The sequence below is a fragment of the Terrapene carolina genome, unplaced genomic scaffold (assembly GCF_002925995.2).
Source record: "Terrapene carolina triunguis isolate 2854851 unplaced genomic scaffold, T_m_triunguis-2.0 Scaffold21, whole genome shotgun sequence".
NCBI classification, from domain to species: domain Eukaryota; kingdom Metazoa; phylum Chordata; order Testudines; family Emydidae; genus Terrapene; species Terrapene triunguis.
In genome coordinates, this window is record NW_020664372.1 from 25,874,882 (window position 1) to 25,891,825 (window position 16,944).

Here is a 16,944-nt window from a genome sequence, read left to right on the forward strand (position 1 = left end):
CTAAATTATTTTTTCTTCATGATCACCCAGATGAGCAGTGAGCAGCGATACTGTGGCATTCTTTGCTCCAGCTATCAAAGGAGCATCATCTGCTGTGATACCTGCACATTTGACAAATCCAAACACAGATATTACTTATATTCCAATAAACTCTTGAGAAGGTCAAAGCCCTTTGTTTGGCCTTGAGTTAGCACCAGCATGACAAGCTATTCTTCCTTTATTATTTTAATTTCCACAAAGAAAAACACAGATCTGAATCCCTCCAGCTGTACCTTGACACACACAAAAGTCCACTCCCTTCTTCTGTACTGTGCCTCACTACCACCCAGAGGCCTCTGCTCCCCCAGCAGCTTCCAGGAGAGCAGAGGCCTTTCCTGGCAGCTGCAAACAAAAACCTCCAGTGTTCTGCTAGCTGCATACACACTCTGCTTCCCTGCTCTAGTTCATTTTCCTGGCAGCCGCAAAAAAAAATTACAATTTTAATATTTTAAAATGTAATATTTCTGTAGCCCAATTCCATTGGTGCAGACCATATGGGAGCATGCAAATTTAGAAATGAGGCCACCAACCACATTAAAGGAAGGCTTTTCACTTTTTCAGCCACTGACTCAGTCCCCCTTCACTCTGGCTCTGACCTACCGTAGTCAGCTTCCTGCGTCTGAAGAAGCCTGTCCATGGTGGAAGCTGCTCTGACAGGATCTGGCTTGCTTGTTCCCTTTATATGGCAGCCTGAGCACCTTCTTTACCGCATACTTACGCGCACACTTCCTCCTTGGGCAGCTTTGCTAATTCTTCCTGAGTTTGGAGCTTGTTTTTCTGATTTTTGTTTTGCCACATGGACACAAGGAAGTGTGCAGAGTGTAAAGACTCCTGGGGCCCAAACTGCTCCGGTCTGCCACATGCTGCAAGGAGTTCACCTCTCTGGGCAACATCTGTGATGTGGTGCAGTCTGTGATGGTTACCATGCCTATTGAGTCCATCAGGAATCCAATCACCAAGGACAACAATGAGGAACAGTAGCCCATCATCCCACAGTTGCTGGAGGGACCACATTGAGTGGTGTCCCAGGGACATGAGCAAAATCAAAGGCAAGGAAGAGCACTTTAACTCCTAGAATTGCAGCCTGGATCAATGGGGCTTTCATGGTCTCCATTCAGAGCTTAAATACAGATGCATCACCTTCCCCTGTCCCTAAAACAAAATAAGGCTGTCAAGGTTCCCTCCCCACTCTGAACTTTAGGGTACAGATGTGGGGACCCGCATGAAAGACCCCCTACGCTTATTTTTACCAGCTTATGTTAAAAATACGCTGCCACCACCAAGTGCTTTAACAAGAAACAGGGAAAGGACCACTTGGAGTTCCTCTTCCCCCAAAATATCCCCCGAAGCCCTTACCCCCTTTCAGGGCCGGCTCTGGCTTTTTGGCCGCCCCAAGCAAAAAAAAACCAACAAAAAAAAACCAACCTGCGGCCCGGCCGGAGCGCGGGTGCAGGGGGACTGGCTGGGGGAGGGGGAGGGAGTGGGCGGGAGAGAGAGAGAAGGGGGCGGACAGGCCTACGGCAGGGGCGCTGCCATACGGTCCCTCCCGCTGTGACGCCTCCTGCCGCGAGGGCTCCGCTCCGGTCGGGGGGAGGGAAGGAAGAGGACTGCCCTGCAGGGCGCTCTGGTTCTCCCTAGGTGCCGCCCTAGGATTGGGCAGAATGCCGCCTCCAACAATCTGCCGCCCCAAGCACCAGCTTGCACAGCTGGTGCCTGGAGCCGGCCCTGCCCCCTTTTCCTGGGTAGGCTTAAGAAATATCCCTTCAAGCCCCTACACCCCTTTCCCTGGGAAGGCTTGGCAATCCCCTCACCAATTAGTCCTGGTGGACACAGATCCAAACCTTTGGATCTTAAAACAATGAAAAAATCAATTAGGTTCTTAAAAGAAGAATTTTATTAAAAGAAAAGGTAAAAATAATCTCTGTAAAATCAGGATGGAAAATAACTTTACAGGATAATCAGATTCGAAGAGCCCAGAGGAACTCCCTCTAGCCTTAGGTTCAAAGTTACAGCAAACAGAGGTAAACTCTTTAGCAAAAGGAACATTTACAAGTTGAGAAAACAAAGGTAAAACTAACACGCCTTGCCTGGCTGTTACTTACAAGTTTGAAATATGAGAGACTTGTGCAGAAAGATTTGGAGAACATGGATTGATGTCCGGTCCCTCTTAGTCCCAAGAGCGAACACCCCTAAAAACAAAGAGGACAAACAAAAGCCTTCCCCCCCCCAGGATTTGAAAGTATCTTGTCCCCTTATTGGTCCTTTGGGTCAGGTGTCAGCCAGGTTACCTGAGCTTCTTTACCCTTGATAGGTAAAAGGATTTTGGTGCCTCTGGCCAGGAAGGATTTTATAGTATTGTATACAGGAGGATTGTTACCCTTCCCTTTCTAGTTATGACAAAGGCAGAACCAAAGAAAAACAGGCAGCATTCCCAAGTCTCTTCCCTCCCTTATCCTTTCATCACACAGCAGCAGGTTATAATCCATACCATACCATATTTTCAATCCTCCCAGACAGCTGGACCCAGAAAAGAGGGTAGTTCCATGGATACCTCCTTCCCCAGTGTCCCCAAGGAGTGTTCCTAATAAAAATAGGGACTGGGATTATAAATTGCACCACAGGACTTCCTCATTAAAATTTCCATCCAGGGTGGAAACAGAAGAGAAGGAGAGCTTCCGCACTTTCCAGTGTGACAGCAATGCAGAGAAATCACTATTGCTATAACTGTCATTAAGAAAGGGGTTAATTGGTATTCCAAGTCTCCAAAAGCCAATCTGGCCATTAGGCAGTATAAGATATCCAGTAATGTGCAAGAAGCCCGGATGGCTGTTCACAGGGGGAGTCTGGTAGTGCTGTCCTGCAAAATATATTCCACTCTTCCCCTGGAGTCAACCTCTCCTCCAAGGGAGGAGTACACACACACACACACACACACACAAAATGGAAGCCATCCTCCAGAGAGCCTATGACCCGTTGGCTACTCAACAGGGATTGCTATATATGCCTCTCATATTTCTAGACCTTAGAGGACAAAGTGGGCACCAGGTGCAACCCCAAATTCTCCCCACTTATCTTCTTCTAAGACTACTTACTTCAGCTTTGCTACAGTCCTTTTGCTTCCCTTTCAAAGTAGTCTATCTGGGTTTCAGGCCAAACAACATCCCTGCTTGGAGTATTCTACCCAGGCTTTCTCTCACACTTCTTTCAAAGCCCTTCCCAAGCTCTTTCCCAGGCCTTTTGCATGGAGAAAACAGTATTGCCTATCCCGAACATTCAAAAATCATGAGTCAGACCCCCAAAAATCATGCGACTGGTCCAAAAATGAGATTTTTTTTATTTAAAAAAAGTCATAGCATTTTTGTCATTTGATTTTTTAACTCCCCCTGCCTCTGTTTGCCAGTGTGTGACAACACTCCCAAATATATAGAGTATGGTTATTTTGCTCCCCACTGCAGGAGCTCATGCTGGCTGCCTGATGGTGCAGAGCTTCTAGCTTCTCCCCAAAATCCCAAATTCCTATATCTGCTCTGTGTTCCCCACCCCTGCATCTTCCCATCCCCCAGCCCAGCAGTTAACTATTACACCACAGTCCCTGTGTGATAGAATAAGTCCTCTGGGAAGTATAGTGATGCCACATTTCCTCTACATCCTTCATGCACTCTTCGGTTTTTGGTGAGACACTGCCTGCTAGGGCAGAAACAAAGAAGCCCAGGACAGGGCAGTCACAGGCTATACAGAGTAATAGGGATAACAAACCTCCATTTTTGTATATAGTGATGTTCATAATAAAGGATTTATCGTGACACCCATCTGCTCATCAGTAAGATATTACTTGGTATCAGGAGTGGAAGGCCTAGCATGCTGGAATACCCAGTGAGTGGTAACATTGAAATGGCTGCTCTTGCAAGTAACTCCCGCCCTCACCAGCCCTGAGAATCAGGGGAAATGCTAAATATGCCTGGAAAATGTTCAAACAGCAATTTGAGCTGTATATGAAAGGCAATTAAACTGGAGAATGAGCAAAAAGATTGCACTGCACTTAACAATGGCAGGCACAGAGCCCTGCGTAGAGATCTACAATTAATTCCGTACATTGGAAAGAGGAAAGCTTTGCAAAAATAATTAAAATGTTTGAGGATCATTGTGTTCCTAGGAAGAAATGTTGGTTTTGAAAGTTGTGTTCAGGATGACAACACAGAATGCAATGGGCACAATAGATGAGTTTGTCACAGACATAAAACTAAAATTGCTGTCCTTTTAACATGGAATATTAAAAGACTCATTCATTAAAGACAATATGGGGTGTAACAATATAAAAAAGGTCTGAACGGTTACTAAGGGAGATGGGTCTGACATTTGAAAGGGCAGTATGTATATGCCAAGCAGCAGAAAAAACAGAAACACAAACAAAAAGACTAGAAAAAGACATAGAGCTCATGACAATGACTACATGGAAAGCAGGAAAACAATGCTAGCGATGTGGCTACCAGCATGTGTATAGGAAATGCCCGGCATTCAAGTGAATATGTAGAAACTGTAATAAACCCAACCGTTATGCTAAAATGTGCAGAGAATGCAGGAAAGTGCACATGTTAAGTGCAAAAAGGAATTCCTCAAATGAAGAGAAAGAGCTGTTCTTAAGAACAAAAATGTTAAGAGGCAGAAAACTCAAGAGACTGTCTAATCAAAATGCGCACAAATGGCATTTATGTGACACACAAGATAGACACTGAAATAGAGAGAGGTAAGGGGCACACAAAAGTAGATGAATCAGAAGTATCTGTGAATGACTGTAATGGAGGAACAATTCCAGTATTGGGAGAGTGCACATTGACACTTAAATATAATGGGTAACACAAGAGTTTGTGATGGTACACATCAGTCTTGGGCCTACACAGGTGTGAGGTGCTTAGTCTTGTTCAAAGGATGTATGCAATAGAAAGACAAGACGGAACCAGATAGGTAAGTATTAGTAGCATTGTAGGAAGATGTATTCACAGGAAATGGGAGCCTCTCAGTAACATACAACGAGTTCTCAACCTTTTTCTCTCTGAGCCTCTCCCTCTCCCCATGCTATAAAAACTCCATGGCCGATCTCTGCCACACCAAGTGTTTTTCTGCATATAAAAGCCAGGGCCAGTGTTAGGGGGTAGTAACCAGGGCAATTTCCTGGGGTCCCACACCACATGGGACTCTGCGAAGCTAAGTTGCTCAGGCATTAGCTTCAGGCCTGGGCTTCAGCCCCATGTATTGGGGCTTCAGCGTTCTGCCCTGGGCCCAAGCAAATCTAATGCTGCCTTGCTTGGCCGCCCCCCTGACTCCTGCTCGTGGCCCCCCAGGGGGCCCTGAGCCCTGGTTGAGAACTACTGACATACAAGATACACTTAAGAGAAGATACACAACCTGTGGTACATGACACTCAGAAAGTTCCATAAGCCTTAAGAAAGAAGCCAGAAAAAGAGCTGCAAAACATGATAGCAAATGCTATCATTCAGAGAACAGAAGAACCAACAGATTGGGTTCACTCCTTAGTAATTGTCGAGGGAAAAAAGGAGGGAGGGACTATGGCTGTGTATGGACCCTAAGGAGTTGAACGAAACATAATAGGAGAAGACTTCCACTTGTCCACAAGAAGCAAACTATTGTCTGAGATGGCAGGAGCCAGATTCTTCAGCAAATTAGATGCATCAATGGGATTTTGGCAGATCCCCTTGGACAGTGTGAACTCCAAGATCTGCATATTCAATACACTGTTTGGCAGATGCTGCTTCCTTAGACTGCCATTTGGAATATGTTCAGCTCCAGAAGTATTTCATCATATATGGGGCAGCACCACCATTGAACATCAGGAATGACTGAAGAGAGTACTGGAAATTGTGAGAGATAATAACCTTAAACTGAATAAAACCAAATGTTAATTTCAAACAAACAATGCAAACAACATATTTAGGTGAGAGACTGATCTCAAAGGGAATCTTGCCCAATGAATCAAAGATTTGGGCAATGCTGAACATACTGAGACCTGAAGATAAAAAGGGAATTCAAGGGCTGGTAGGCCTGTTGACTTATGTCAGCAAGTTCATACTTAACTATACAGCTTACATAACTCACCTAAGGCATCTCCTCCACAAGGTCACTGAATGGGCATAGATGCCAGAGCATGAAACATTTCAATGATTTAAAGCACATTCTGACATCAGCTCCAATGCTGCAATTTTTTGACCCATTGAAAGACATAAGATTCTCCACAGATGCCTCAAAAGGTGGACTGGGAGCAGTCCTATTACAGCACCATGGAACTGATTGGTTGCCAGTTCCATATGCATCTCCATGGCTGTCATAGCCCTAGACGATGTACGTGCATACTGAAAAAAAACCCCACTAGATCTGGTGTATGGATGTACAAGATTTCATGACTTTCTCTGTGGACATAGCTTCAAAGCAGAAACTGATCACAAACAACTGAGTGCAATACACAAAAAGGGACTTAAACAAGGATACAGCAACTATTTTTGAAAATACATAAATATGATGGTGTGATGCATAGCCAGAAAGGGTTAAACAGCTTGCAGGCTAGTTGACCCAGAGTCAACCTTTGGAGACATGTTAGAGAGACTAGAACTTTGAAATGCAAACCTTTGATTAGGGGGTCCTATAAAGGTAGCTAGTCAGTCAGGCAGCAGCACAGACAGCTGCAGCAGCACAGGAGCCAGCAAACAGAGGAGTTTGTAAGGGGAGTTTGGGGGGAAGACTAAGAGAGGCAGGCAGAGGAATAGACAGGCTAGTGAAGGGAGTGTGTGGTGTTCTGGCAGTGTTTTGGTGCTCGTTGGGGGTTTCTTTTGCTGTGGGTGGTGGTGTTTTGGTTTGGTTTGTGTTTCCTGGACTTACAGGATTTAGGTGAGAAGGCTATGACAGATACAGAGGCAACAGAGGTAGTGACCCAAGCAGTGGAAGACACAATGAAGATGACTGGATGTGGAAGCTGCGGCATGGACATGATCCAGGAGGGGGTACTTGAAAAGAGTTTCGCCTGCATGAAGTGCCGCCTGATAGAGCTGGTGGAAGAAAAGATCCGAGGATTGGAGATGCAGGTGGAAACTCTGGTTGAGTTTAGAAGGGGGTTCAAGCAGATGATGGAGCAAAGACATGAGGAGGGTGAAGCGAAAAGCTCAGACTTGCAGATGGAAGCAGGCCCAAAGAACTCTGAGGGGAAACTGCTGGGTGAGGAAAGTGGACAGTGGAAGCATGTGACTAAGAGAACCAGGCAGAGGAAAAGACAGGCTAGTGAAGGAGAAATCGAGCTCAGGAGCAGGTTTGCGGAGTTGGAAAATGAAGAAGGGGCACAGCAGGTGGTCACTGAAGCTGAGAGGGCAAGGAAGAAGAGAAGAGCAGCGAGTCCTATAGGAAGAGGGGCAGAGTCAATGGTGATAACAACACCAAATATGAGTCCCAGGAGGATACGGGATGGGTTGTGGTGAATTGCAAGAGACAATAGGAATCAAGAGGACTTGCAGCCAGAGGGAAGAGGGGATAGACCATTACCAGGAAAAGGCAGGTCTACATGATTGGGGACTCCTTACTGAGAAGGATAGACAGGCTTGTAACCAGAGCTGATCCAGAGAATAGAAGGGTGTGCTGTCTGCTGGGTGCTAAGATATGGGATGTGGACCTGAGGCTGAAGAGGATCCTAACGGGAGCAGGAAAGAATCCACTGATTGTCCTTCATGTGGGAATAACTGACACGCCTAGATTCTCACTGGAACGTATCAAGGGACACTATGCCAGACTGGGGAAGACGCTTAAGGAAATCGAGGCTCAGGTCATCTTCAGTGGGATTCTGCCTGTTCCTAGAGAAGGACAACAAAGGTGTGACAAGATTATGATGATCAACAGATGGCGCAGGCAGTGGTGCTATAAGGAGGGCTTTGTGATGTATTGCCACTGGGAAGCATTCATGGACAGAGGATTGTTCTCTCGGGATGGACTTCACCTGAGTAGGGAGGGAAATAGACTTCTAGGATGGAGGCTGGTACAACTGATTAACAGAGCTTTAAACTAGGAATTTGAGGGAGATAGATAGGAGATGTCCAGGTAATCTCCACGCCGGATTTTAACATTGAGAGAGAAGAAAACGAAGTAAGAAAGGATACAGCCGTGGGTAGGAAAATGGACATAAGGAGGAAGGGTAGTATAGATACCAGTCTAATAGGTGAAACTGGCGGTAGAATGTCTGTGCCTAATCGGGTAAAGAATGTGAGCAAAGCCAAACAGCAAAAATTAAGATGTTTGTACGCCAATGCGAGGAGCCTACGTAACAAAATGGAGGAACTAGAGTTACTGGTGCAGGAAGTGAAACCAGATATTATAGGGATAACAGAAATATGGTGGAACAGTAGTCATGACTGGAGTACAGGTATTGAAGGGTATGTGCTGTTTAGGAAAGACAGAAATAAAGGCAAAGGTGGTGGAGTAGCATTGTATATCAATGATGAGGTAGACTGTAAAGAAATAAGAAGTGATGGAATGCATAAGACAGAGCCTGTCTGGGCAAAAATCACATTGGGGAAAAAAGCTACCAGAGCCTCCCCAGGATAGTGCTTGGGGTGTGCTATAGACCACTGGGATCTGATTTGGATATGGATAGAGACCTCTTTAATGTTTTTAATGAAGTAAATACTAATGGGAATTGTGTGATTATGGGAGACTTTAACTTCCCAGATATAGACTAGAGGACAAGTGCTAGTGGTAATAATAGGGCTCAGATTTTCCTGGATGTGATAGCTGATGGATTCCTTCACCAAGTATTTGCTGAACCAACAAGAAGGGGGATGCCATTTTAGATTTGGTTTTGGTGAGTAGTGAGGACCCCATAGAAGAAATGGTTGTAGGGGACAACCTTGGTTTGAGCGATCATGAGCTAATTCAGTTCAAACAAAATGGAAGGATAAACAAAAATAGATCTGTGACTAGGGTCTTTGATTTCAAAAGGGCTAACTTTAAAAAATTAAGGAAATTAGTTAGGGAAGTGGATTGGACTGAAGAACTTGTGGATCTAAAGGTGGAGGAGGCCTGGAATTACTTCAAGTCAAAATTGCAGAAACTATCAGAAGCCTGCATCCCAAGAAAGAGAAAAAAATTCATAGGCAGGAATTGTAGACCAAGCTGGATGAGCAAGCATCTCAGAGACGTGATTAAAAAAAAGGAGTGGAAGATGGGAGTGATCAGCAATGAAAGCTACCTTATTGAGGTCAGAACATGTAAAGATAAAGTGAGAAAGGCCAAAAGCCATGTAGAGTTGGACCTTGCAAAGGGAATTAAAACCAATAGTAAAAGGTTCTATAGCCATATAAATAAGAAGAAAATAAAGAAAGAAGAAGTGGGACCGCTAAACACTGAGTATGGAGTGGAGATTAAGGATAATCTAGGCATGGCCCAATATAAAACAAATACTTTGCCTCAGTCTTTAATGAGGCTAATGAGGAGCTTAGGGATAATGGTAGGATGACAAATGGGAATGAGGATATGGAGGTAGATATTACCACATCCGAGGTAGAAGCCAAACTCGAACAGCTTAATGGGACTAAATCGGGGGGCCCAGATAATCTTCATCTAAGAATATTAAAGGAACTGGCACATGAAATTGCAAGCCCATTAGCAAGAATTTTTAATGAATCTGTAAACTCAGGGGTTGTACCGTATGACTGGAGAATTGCTAACATAGTTCCTGTTTTTAAGAAAGGGAAAAACGTGATCCGGGTAACTACAGGCCTGTTAGTTTGACATCTGTAGTATGCAAGGTCTTGGAAAAAAGTTAAGGACATTGAGGTCAGTGGTAATTGGGACAAAATACAAGATGGTTTTACAAAAGGTAGATCGTGCCAAACCAACCTGATCTCCTTCTTTGAGAAGGTAACAGATTTCTTAGACAAATGAAACGCAGTGGATCCAATTTACCTCGATTTCAGTAAGGCATTTGATATGGTTCCACATGGGGAATTATTAGCTAAATTGGAAAAGATGGGGATCAATATGAAAATTGAAAGATGGATAAGGAACTGGTTAAAGGGGAGACTACAACGGGTCATACTGAAAGGTGACCTGTCAGGCTGGAGGGAGGTTACTATTGAATTCCTCAGGGATCAGTTTTGGGACCAATCTTATTTAATCTTTTTATTATTGACCTTGGCACAAAAAGTGGGAATGTGCTAATAAAGTTTGCAGATGACACAAAGCTGGGAGGTATTGCCAATACAGAAAAGGACCAGGATATCATACAGGAAGATCTGGATGACCTTGTAAACTGGAGTAATAGTAATAGGATGAAATTTAATAGTGAAAAGAGCAAGGTCATGCATTTAGGGATTAATAACAAGAATTTTTGTTATAAACTGGGGACACATCAGTTGGAAGTAACAGAGGAGGAGAACCTCGGAGTATTGGTTGATCACAGGATGACTATGAGCTGCCAATGTGATATGGCCGTTAAAAAAGCTAATGGGGTCTTGGGATGCATCAGGCGAGGTATTTCCAGTAGAGATAAGGAGGTGTTAGTACCGTTATACAAGGCGCTGGTGAGACCTCATCTGGAATACTGTGTGCAGTTCTGGTCTCCCATATTTAAGAAGGATGAATTCAAACTGGAACAGGTACAGAGAAGGGCTACTAGGATGATCCTAGGAATGGAAAACTTGTCTTCTGAAAGGAGACTCAAAGAGCTTGGCTTGTTTAGCCTAACCAAAAGAAGGCTGAAGGGAGATACGATTGCTCTCTATAAATATATCAGAGGGATAAATACCAGGGAGGGAGAGGAATTATTTAAGCTCAGTACCAATGTGGACACAAGAACAAATGGATATAAACGGGCCATCAGGAAGTTTAGACTTGAAATTAGACGAAGGTTTCTAACCATCAGAGGAGTGAAGTTCTGGAACAGCCTTCCAAGGGAAGCAGTGGGGGCAAAAGACATATCTGGCTTCAAGACTAAGTTTGATAAGTTTATGGAGGGGATGGTATGATGTGATAGCCCAATTTTGGCAATTAATTGATCTTTAGCGGTAAATATGCCCAATGGCCTGTGATGGGATGTTAGATGGGGTGGGATCTGAGTTACTACAGATAATTCTTTCCTGGGTGTCTGGCTCATGAGTCTTGCCCACATTCTCAGGGTTTAGCTGATCGCCATATTTGGGGTCGGGAAGTAATTTTCCTCCAGGGCAGATTGGCAGAGGCCCTGGGGGTTTTTCGCCTTCCTCTGCAATGTGGGGCATGGGTCACTTGCTGGAGGATTAGCTGCACCTTGAAGTCTTTAAACCATGATTTGAGACTTCAATAGCTCAGACATAGGTCAGGGGTTTGTTACAGGAGAGGGTGGGTGAGATTCTGTGGCCTGCGTTGTGCAGAAGGTCAGACTAAACGATCATAATGGTCCCTTCTGACCTTAAAGTCTATGATTCTATATTGGTAGATATTAAAGGTAATACTAATTGTATGTGTTTACTTATATCTTGTGTAATGATTAACAATGTAATCAAACAGTCCCTGTCTATGCTGTATTCTGTTAATTCAGAGATCAAAAGGACATCTTAACATTTAAAGGAACTGTAAATATAAGATATCGCTGTATTCATCTCTCTTTGAAATGTATAGCAAATCATCTGCGAATGGTGGAAAAATGGGAAATTCCCTTATGTTAATCTGTGGAGATAATTATGCGATGCTTAGGAAATGGGTCCACTTCAAAGTCCCCATGAGTGCCTATTGTTTGCCGAAGGATTCCGAGCTGTCACAAGTGGGCCTGAAACTGTATAAAAGACCTTTGGGTCCCAATCCTTTTTATTTCAGATCTGCTTGAGGTTTCATGCAGGGGAAGCCTAAGCCATAAGGATTCAGATTCCAGTTCTGACTGGACCACCCTGAATATAAACATCGGACTATAACCTGTGAACTAATTCTGAAAGAACTCTTTGCAACTACAAAGTTCATCATCTCTGCTGTGAATCCAAATTTCAAAAAATTGTACTCATGTCTGTATGTATACTGATCTTTTAACCAATGCTCTCTATCTTTTCTTTTTTTAATAAATTTTAGTATAGTTAATAAGAATTGTCTGTAAGCGTGTATTTGGGTAAGATCTGGAATATTCATTAACCTGGGAGGTAATATGGGATACCTTTGGGATAGGTAGAACTTTTGTATATGATGAATAAGATTTTCAATAATACTCATCATATTTGACTTGGGTGTCTGGAAGGATGCTTGAGGCTCAGTTACTTTAAGGCGATTGTGTTGTTGGCTTCTGGGTAACCAGTGAGGTATTATAGAAGCTGTTTTGTGCTGGTTTGGTAAATCTAAGTATTGGAATATCCAGCAGTTTGGGGGATTGTCTGCCCCATTCTTTGCTGTTCACCCTAATTGAGTGACCTCAGTTGGCTCCCCTGGGACTCCGGTCACAGATGGGATCCTGGAGTTCCAGCCTGGAAGCTACTTAATAATGGCAGACACATTCACAATACACAGCCTGATGATCTGGAACAAGCACTAAATATACATGTGAATATGAAAGAAGTGTCATGTGCTGTATTTCCAGGCATGTGGGATGAACTGGAGACAAACACCTAAAGATGAAATGCTGCAAACAGTGATACAAGTGAGAAGTAAAGAGGGGTGGGGGAGAAACCCAACTCTTCCCACCTGCCAGTTACACTGTAAAAAGAAGCTTTCAGTGATCTCAGGAGTGTTTTGTGAAGGAAACCCTTCCTGTACTCTCTAGATGCAGTCTATGGTTTCTAGTGACACACTTCCTGCTGGGGCAGAAACAAAGCAGCCTAGGAGGACAGGGCAGTTGCATGGTGCAGCTACAAAGAGTAGCAGAACATTTGATACCTCATTTCTATACATAGTTCCTTTCATAATAAAGGATTTATCTTGACATCTGCTCATAAGTAAAATACTGCAATCCCCACATAAATTAACGATGCACCCTGCAGCCTTGTCTCTTTCACATACCACCCCTCTCCCTGCCTCACCTTTGCTCCTCTTGTAGTTTAAGAGGCTTTCCATCCCACCTCCCTAGCCTGGGATAGTTGCAGCAAGGTCCTTTCTCACCCTTCCCAGGCCTAGTGTTCCATGGACAGAGGGGAAAGGAGCAAAGAGAGACAGATCTATTGTTCACAGGAAGAGAGGTGGGATGAGGGAGCTGCTGGGTTCTTCCTGCTCTCTCCTCCCCATCTCCTACCCAAAACCAGCTCTTAGCTTGTGAGGGGATCGGGGAGAGAAAGATTGAGGAAGTGGGGCAGGCAGCCAATCAGAGGTGGTTTTCTCCCAGGCAGGGCTGAAATTCACAAGAGGGCTGGAGTTTCTTGCATCATCGCCATCACAAGACTGGCTCAATGCCAGCTCAAATCATGCTACATGTGATGAAATTGTGAGAGTTGGCAACAGGGAGAGAACGGTTGCTCCTGTCTCCTTCCAAATCTCATTTTCTGTCAGGAAAGATGCAGAGAAGGTCTTGCTCCTTTCCCAGTCTTCCTTGCTGTGAAGAAATGGATCTGCTTATATACAGTCTCACTTTCCAGCATTCCTGGCTGTGACACAATGACACCAATGATATTCCATATGAAGAGCCACCTTTGATAACAAAAGCAGGAAATATGTTTGATTGCTGTACAATTTTTACTTTCTTTTAAAATAATTTATTATAAGTTCTTCGGGATAGGGACCATCTTTTTCTTATATGGTTATTTAGGGCCTAGCATAATGAGGATGAGTCCTCTTGGTGCTACGGCAATACAAATAATAATTTACTCAGATTTCCTTAGATTGACTATTCATTCACCCCACTTTTGTTTATTTTTTGGAAAACAAACAGAGCCTATGGATGTTTGAGTCAGTTTGATATTGATGTTAGGTCAGGCTGCAGGTTTTGATATTTATCATTTGTTCAGTGAAATGGAACTTTTTAAAGACAGTTAATAAATCACTCTGTCACTTGAAAAGAGAACCAAAGTAAACAGGATGTAAGTGGTATAAAGACTTTTGGAAATATACTATACATATGCTATGACTCATGAAAACAGAGTAGACAGTATTTTCTATCAGTCTCCTGCAATCCACTTCAGCCTTGCCCTATGATATTTACTGTTTGTGGATTCAAAATCTAGCATGAAATGTATATGCCTGGGGTCACTTGCCAGGATTAAATGGGTATATCTCACTTAATCATTCAGCACTGGTGCACCTCAGTCTCCTCGTATTCTGTGCCTGCGGCACATAATAGCCTAGTCGCTTGCGGACTGCAATACTTTGGTCTCATTTTGGTTGATGGGTTTAGTGTGCTGGTGCTTGGCGCTGCTGGTGGCCCAGGTTATACAACAGGTCAGACTAGGTGATCAAGTGGTCCTTCTGGCTTTCAGTGGTATGACACCAAGCTAAAGTCGCTCCTAGTTCTTGCAGTTCCCTCAGGGTAAAGCCAGTGAATTGTAATGGAATTTTCTGCAGGATCTGCAGTTCCTCTCTGCAGGATTATGCTGTAAAAGCTATGTCTATGTTACAGTCACTGCTGGAACCAAAATTACTTTCTTGACAGTGGACTTACACCAGCAATTAATATGGCCTGCATTGTCCATCCATTCATTTTTGCCAAACAACTGAAACTTCCAGTCATTTTGTTAAACGACCATTTCACTTGGGCATTTGACCAGGTGAGTAAAACTACAAATCATTAAGTTACTGGACTGATAATATGTGAAAAGACAGAAAGCTTCTGCCTGAAAGACTTTTTTATAAAATAAATAGTCATATTAGTGCATAATGAATCATATAACAGAGCTGTCAGAAGTAAGTCAAAACCAGGACATTGAATCCAAAACCTTTCAACTTTAGGGTAGTTAGAATAGAATCCCTGGATCTGAGCCCTATCTTTTTGGATAAAAACACAAATGGTACCTACTTTTTTGGTTCCAATTAGGATGAAGCCAAAATATCATGAGAAGAAATGGCCTTGTGAGATTTTCTGCAGTCAAAATTGGTATTTTGGGCCAATATCTTGCACGGACTACTCACAAGATTTCTGCACCATAAAATCTGAACAATATCTCTAACTAGAGCTTAAACCCAAACATCAACCCCTAGCCTAAACCGTATCCAATCCAGACCTGGATCTGAACACTATGTAACTGTCTTATCTCTGCTATTAATATAACTATATGACATAACCGTGTTATTGTGAAGGCTTTGGAAAGTTGGTTTAATGTCTCTAATTGGTTGATTCTACTTAGTTCTAATTCATGCAAAGATTGTTTCATGAGAGACGCTATTCAATGTGACTCTACTATCAATGGCCAAGATTCTTTTAATGACACCCTCATGATCCAGAAGAGATGCAAAGTCAACATATTTAAATATTTCAGAAAGAACCTGGAATGTCACTCACATCTCAATTATTAATTAAGCAACCACATCCTGTAGTGATACAAATTCACATAGCATTTACTATATTGGACATTATGTCTTTTGTATTTGATAGCATGCAATGAGGACTAACGTTTTATTCATTTGATTGTTTAATTCAGTGAGTATCATAGAATCATAAATATGTAGGGGTGGAAGGCATCTCAAGAAGTCATCTAGTTCAGCCCTCTGCGCTGAGCAAGACAAAGTATGCCTAGACCATCCCTGACAGGTGTTTGTCTAACCTGTTCTTCAAAACCTCCAGTGATAGGGATTCTAAGTCTTCCATAAGAAGTCTGTTCCAGAGCTTAACTATTCTTATAGTTAGAAAGATTTTTCTAATATTTAAGTCTCCCTTGCTGCAGATTAAGCCAATTACTTCTTGTCCTGCTTTCAGTGGTCATGAAGACCAACTGATCATCATCCTCCTATAACATCCCTTAATATATGTGAAGACTGTTATCAAGTCCCCCCCACACACACTCAATCTTCTTTTCTCAAGACTAAATGCGTCATTTTTTTAACCTTTCTTCAGAAGTCAGGTTTTCTAAACCTTTTATCATTTTTGTTAGTTTCTCTCCTTGGGACTCCCTCCAATTTGTCCACATCCTTCTTAAAGAGTGGCTCACAAAACTAGACAATTCTCTAGCTGAAGCCTCACCAGTGCCAAGTAGAACAGAATGATTACCACTCACTTCTTACTTCAGACACTCCTGTTGCTACATCTGTGATGCAGCATGCCGCAGCCCCGCCTCTTCCACCAACATAGACCACACTGAGACCTTCTTGCTTGTAAACACCCCTGTGTAATGTAGTTACAGTCTTTTAATTCTTCCACCAATGCACAAAAGCATCTCCACGCTTTTACAAGCTGTATCTCAATTTTCTATCCCCTTCTCCAAAAGGGGAGGGGCGGATAAGGTGTCTCTACTCAGCAGCCCTCCTTTGTCAGGCTCTTCTAGTCTCTGATTCTACCCCCCCCCCCTCCAGCTTCCATGTTAATGAGCTAATTGGGTCATTGACTCACGAGCCCCAATCTGGCCTGGTAACCAGGTATATCTCTGTCCAATTAGGCCTTCTCCAAGGGAACCTAATTGGTACTAACAGCGACTTAGAGTGCTGGCTTAAGTGCTAGCCCTCAGCACTCTGTCACAACACCACCCCAGAATGACATTAACCTTTTTTGTAGCTGCATGATGTTGACTCATATTCAACTTATGATCCACTATAAGCCCCAGATTCTTTTCAGCAGTACTGCTGCCTAGTCAGTTATTCCCCATTTTGAAGTTTTGCATTTGATTTTTCCTTCCTAAGTGTAAGCAGAGTCTGAATGAGCTCTCCCCTGACATCTAGTGATGAGCTGTGGAAGAGGATTTCAGGAGCTGATCTCGTTTGCATGGGCACACCCATCCTGTCTAGGTGCTCAGCATGATGGGATTGTTTGCGCAAATGATCACT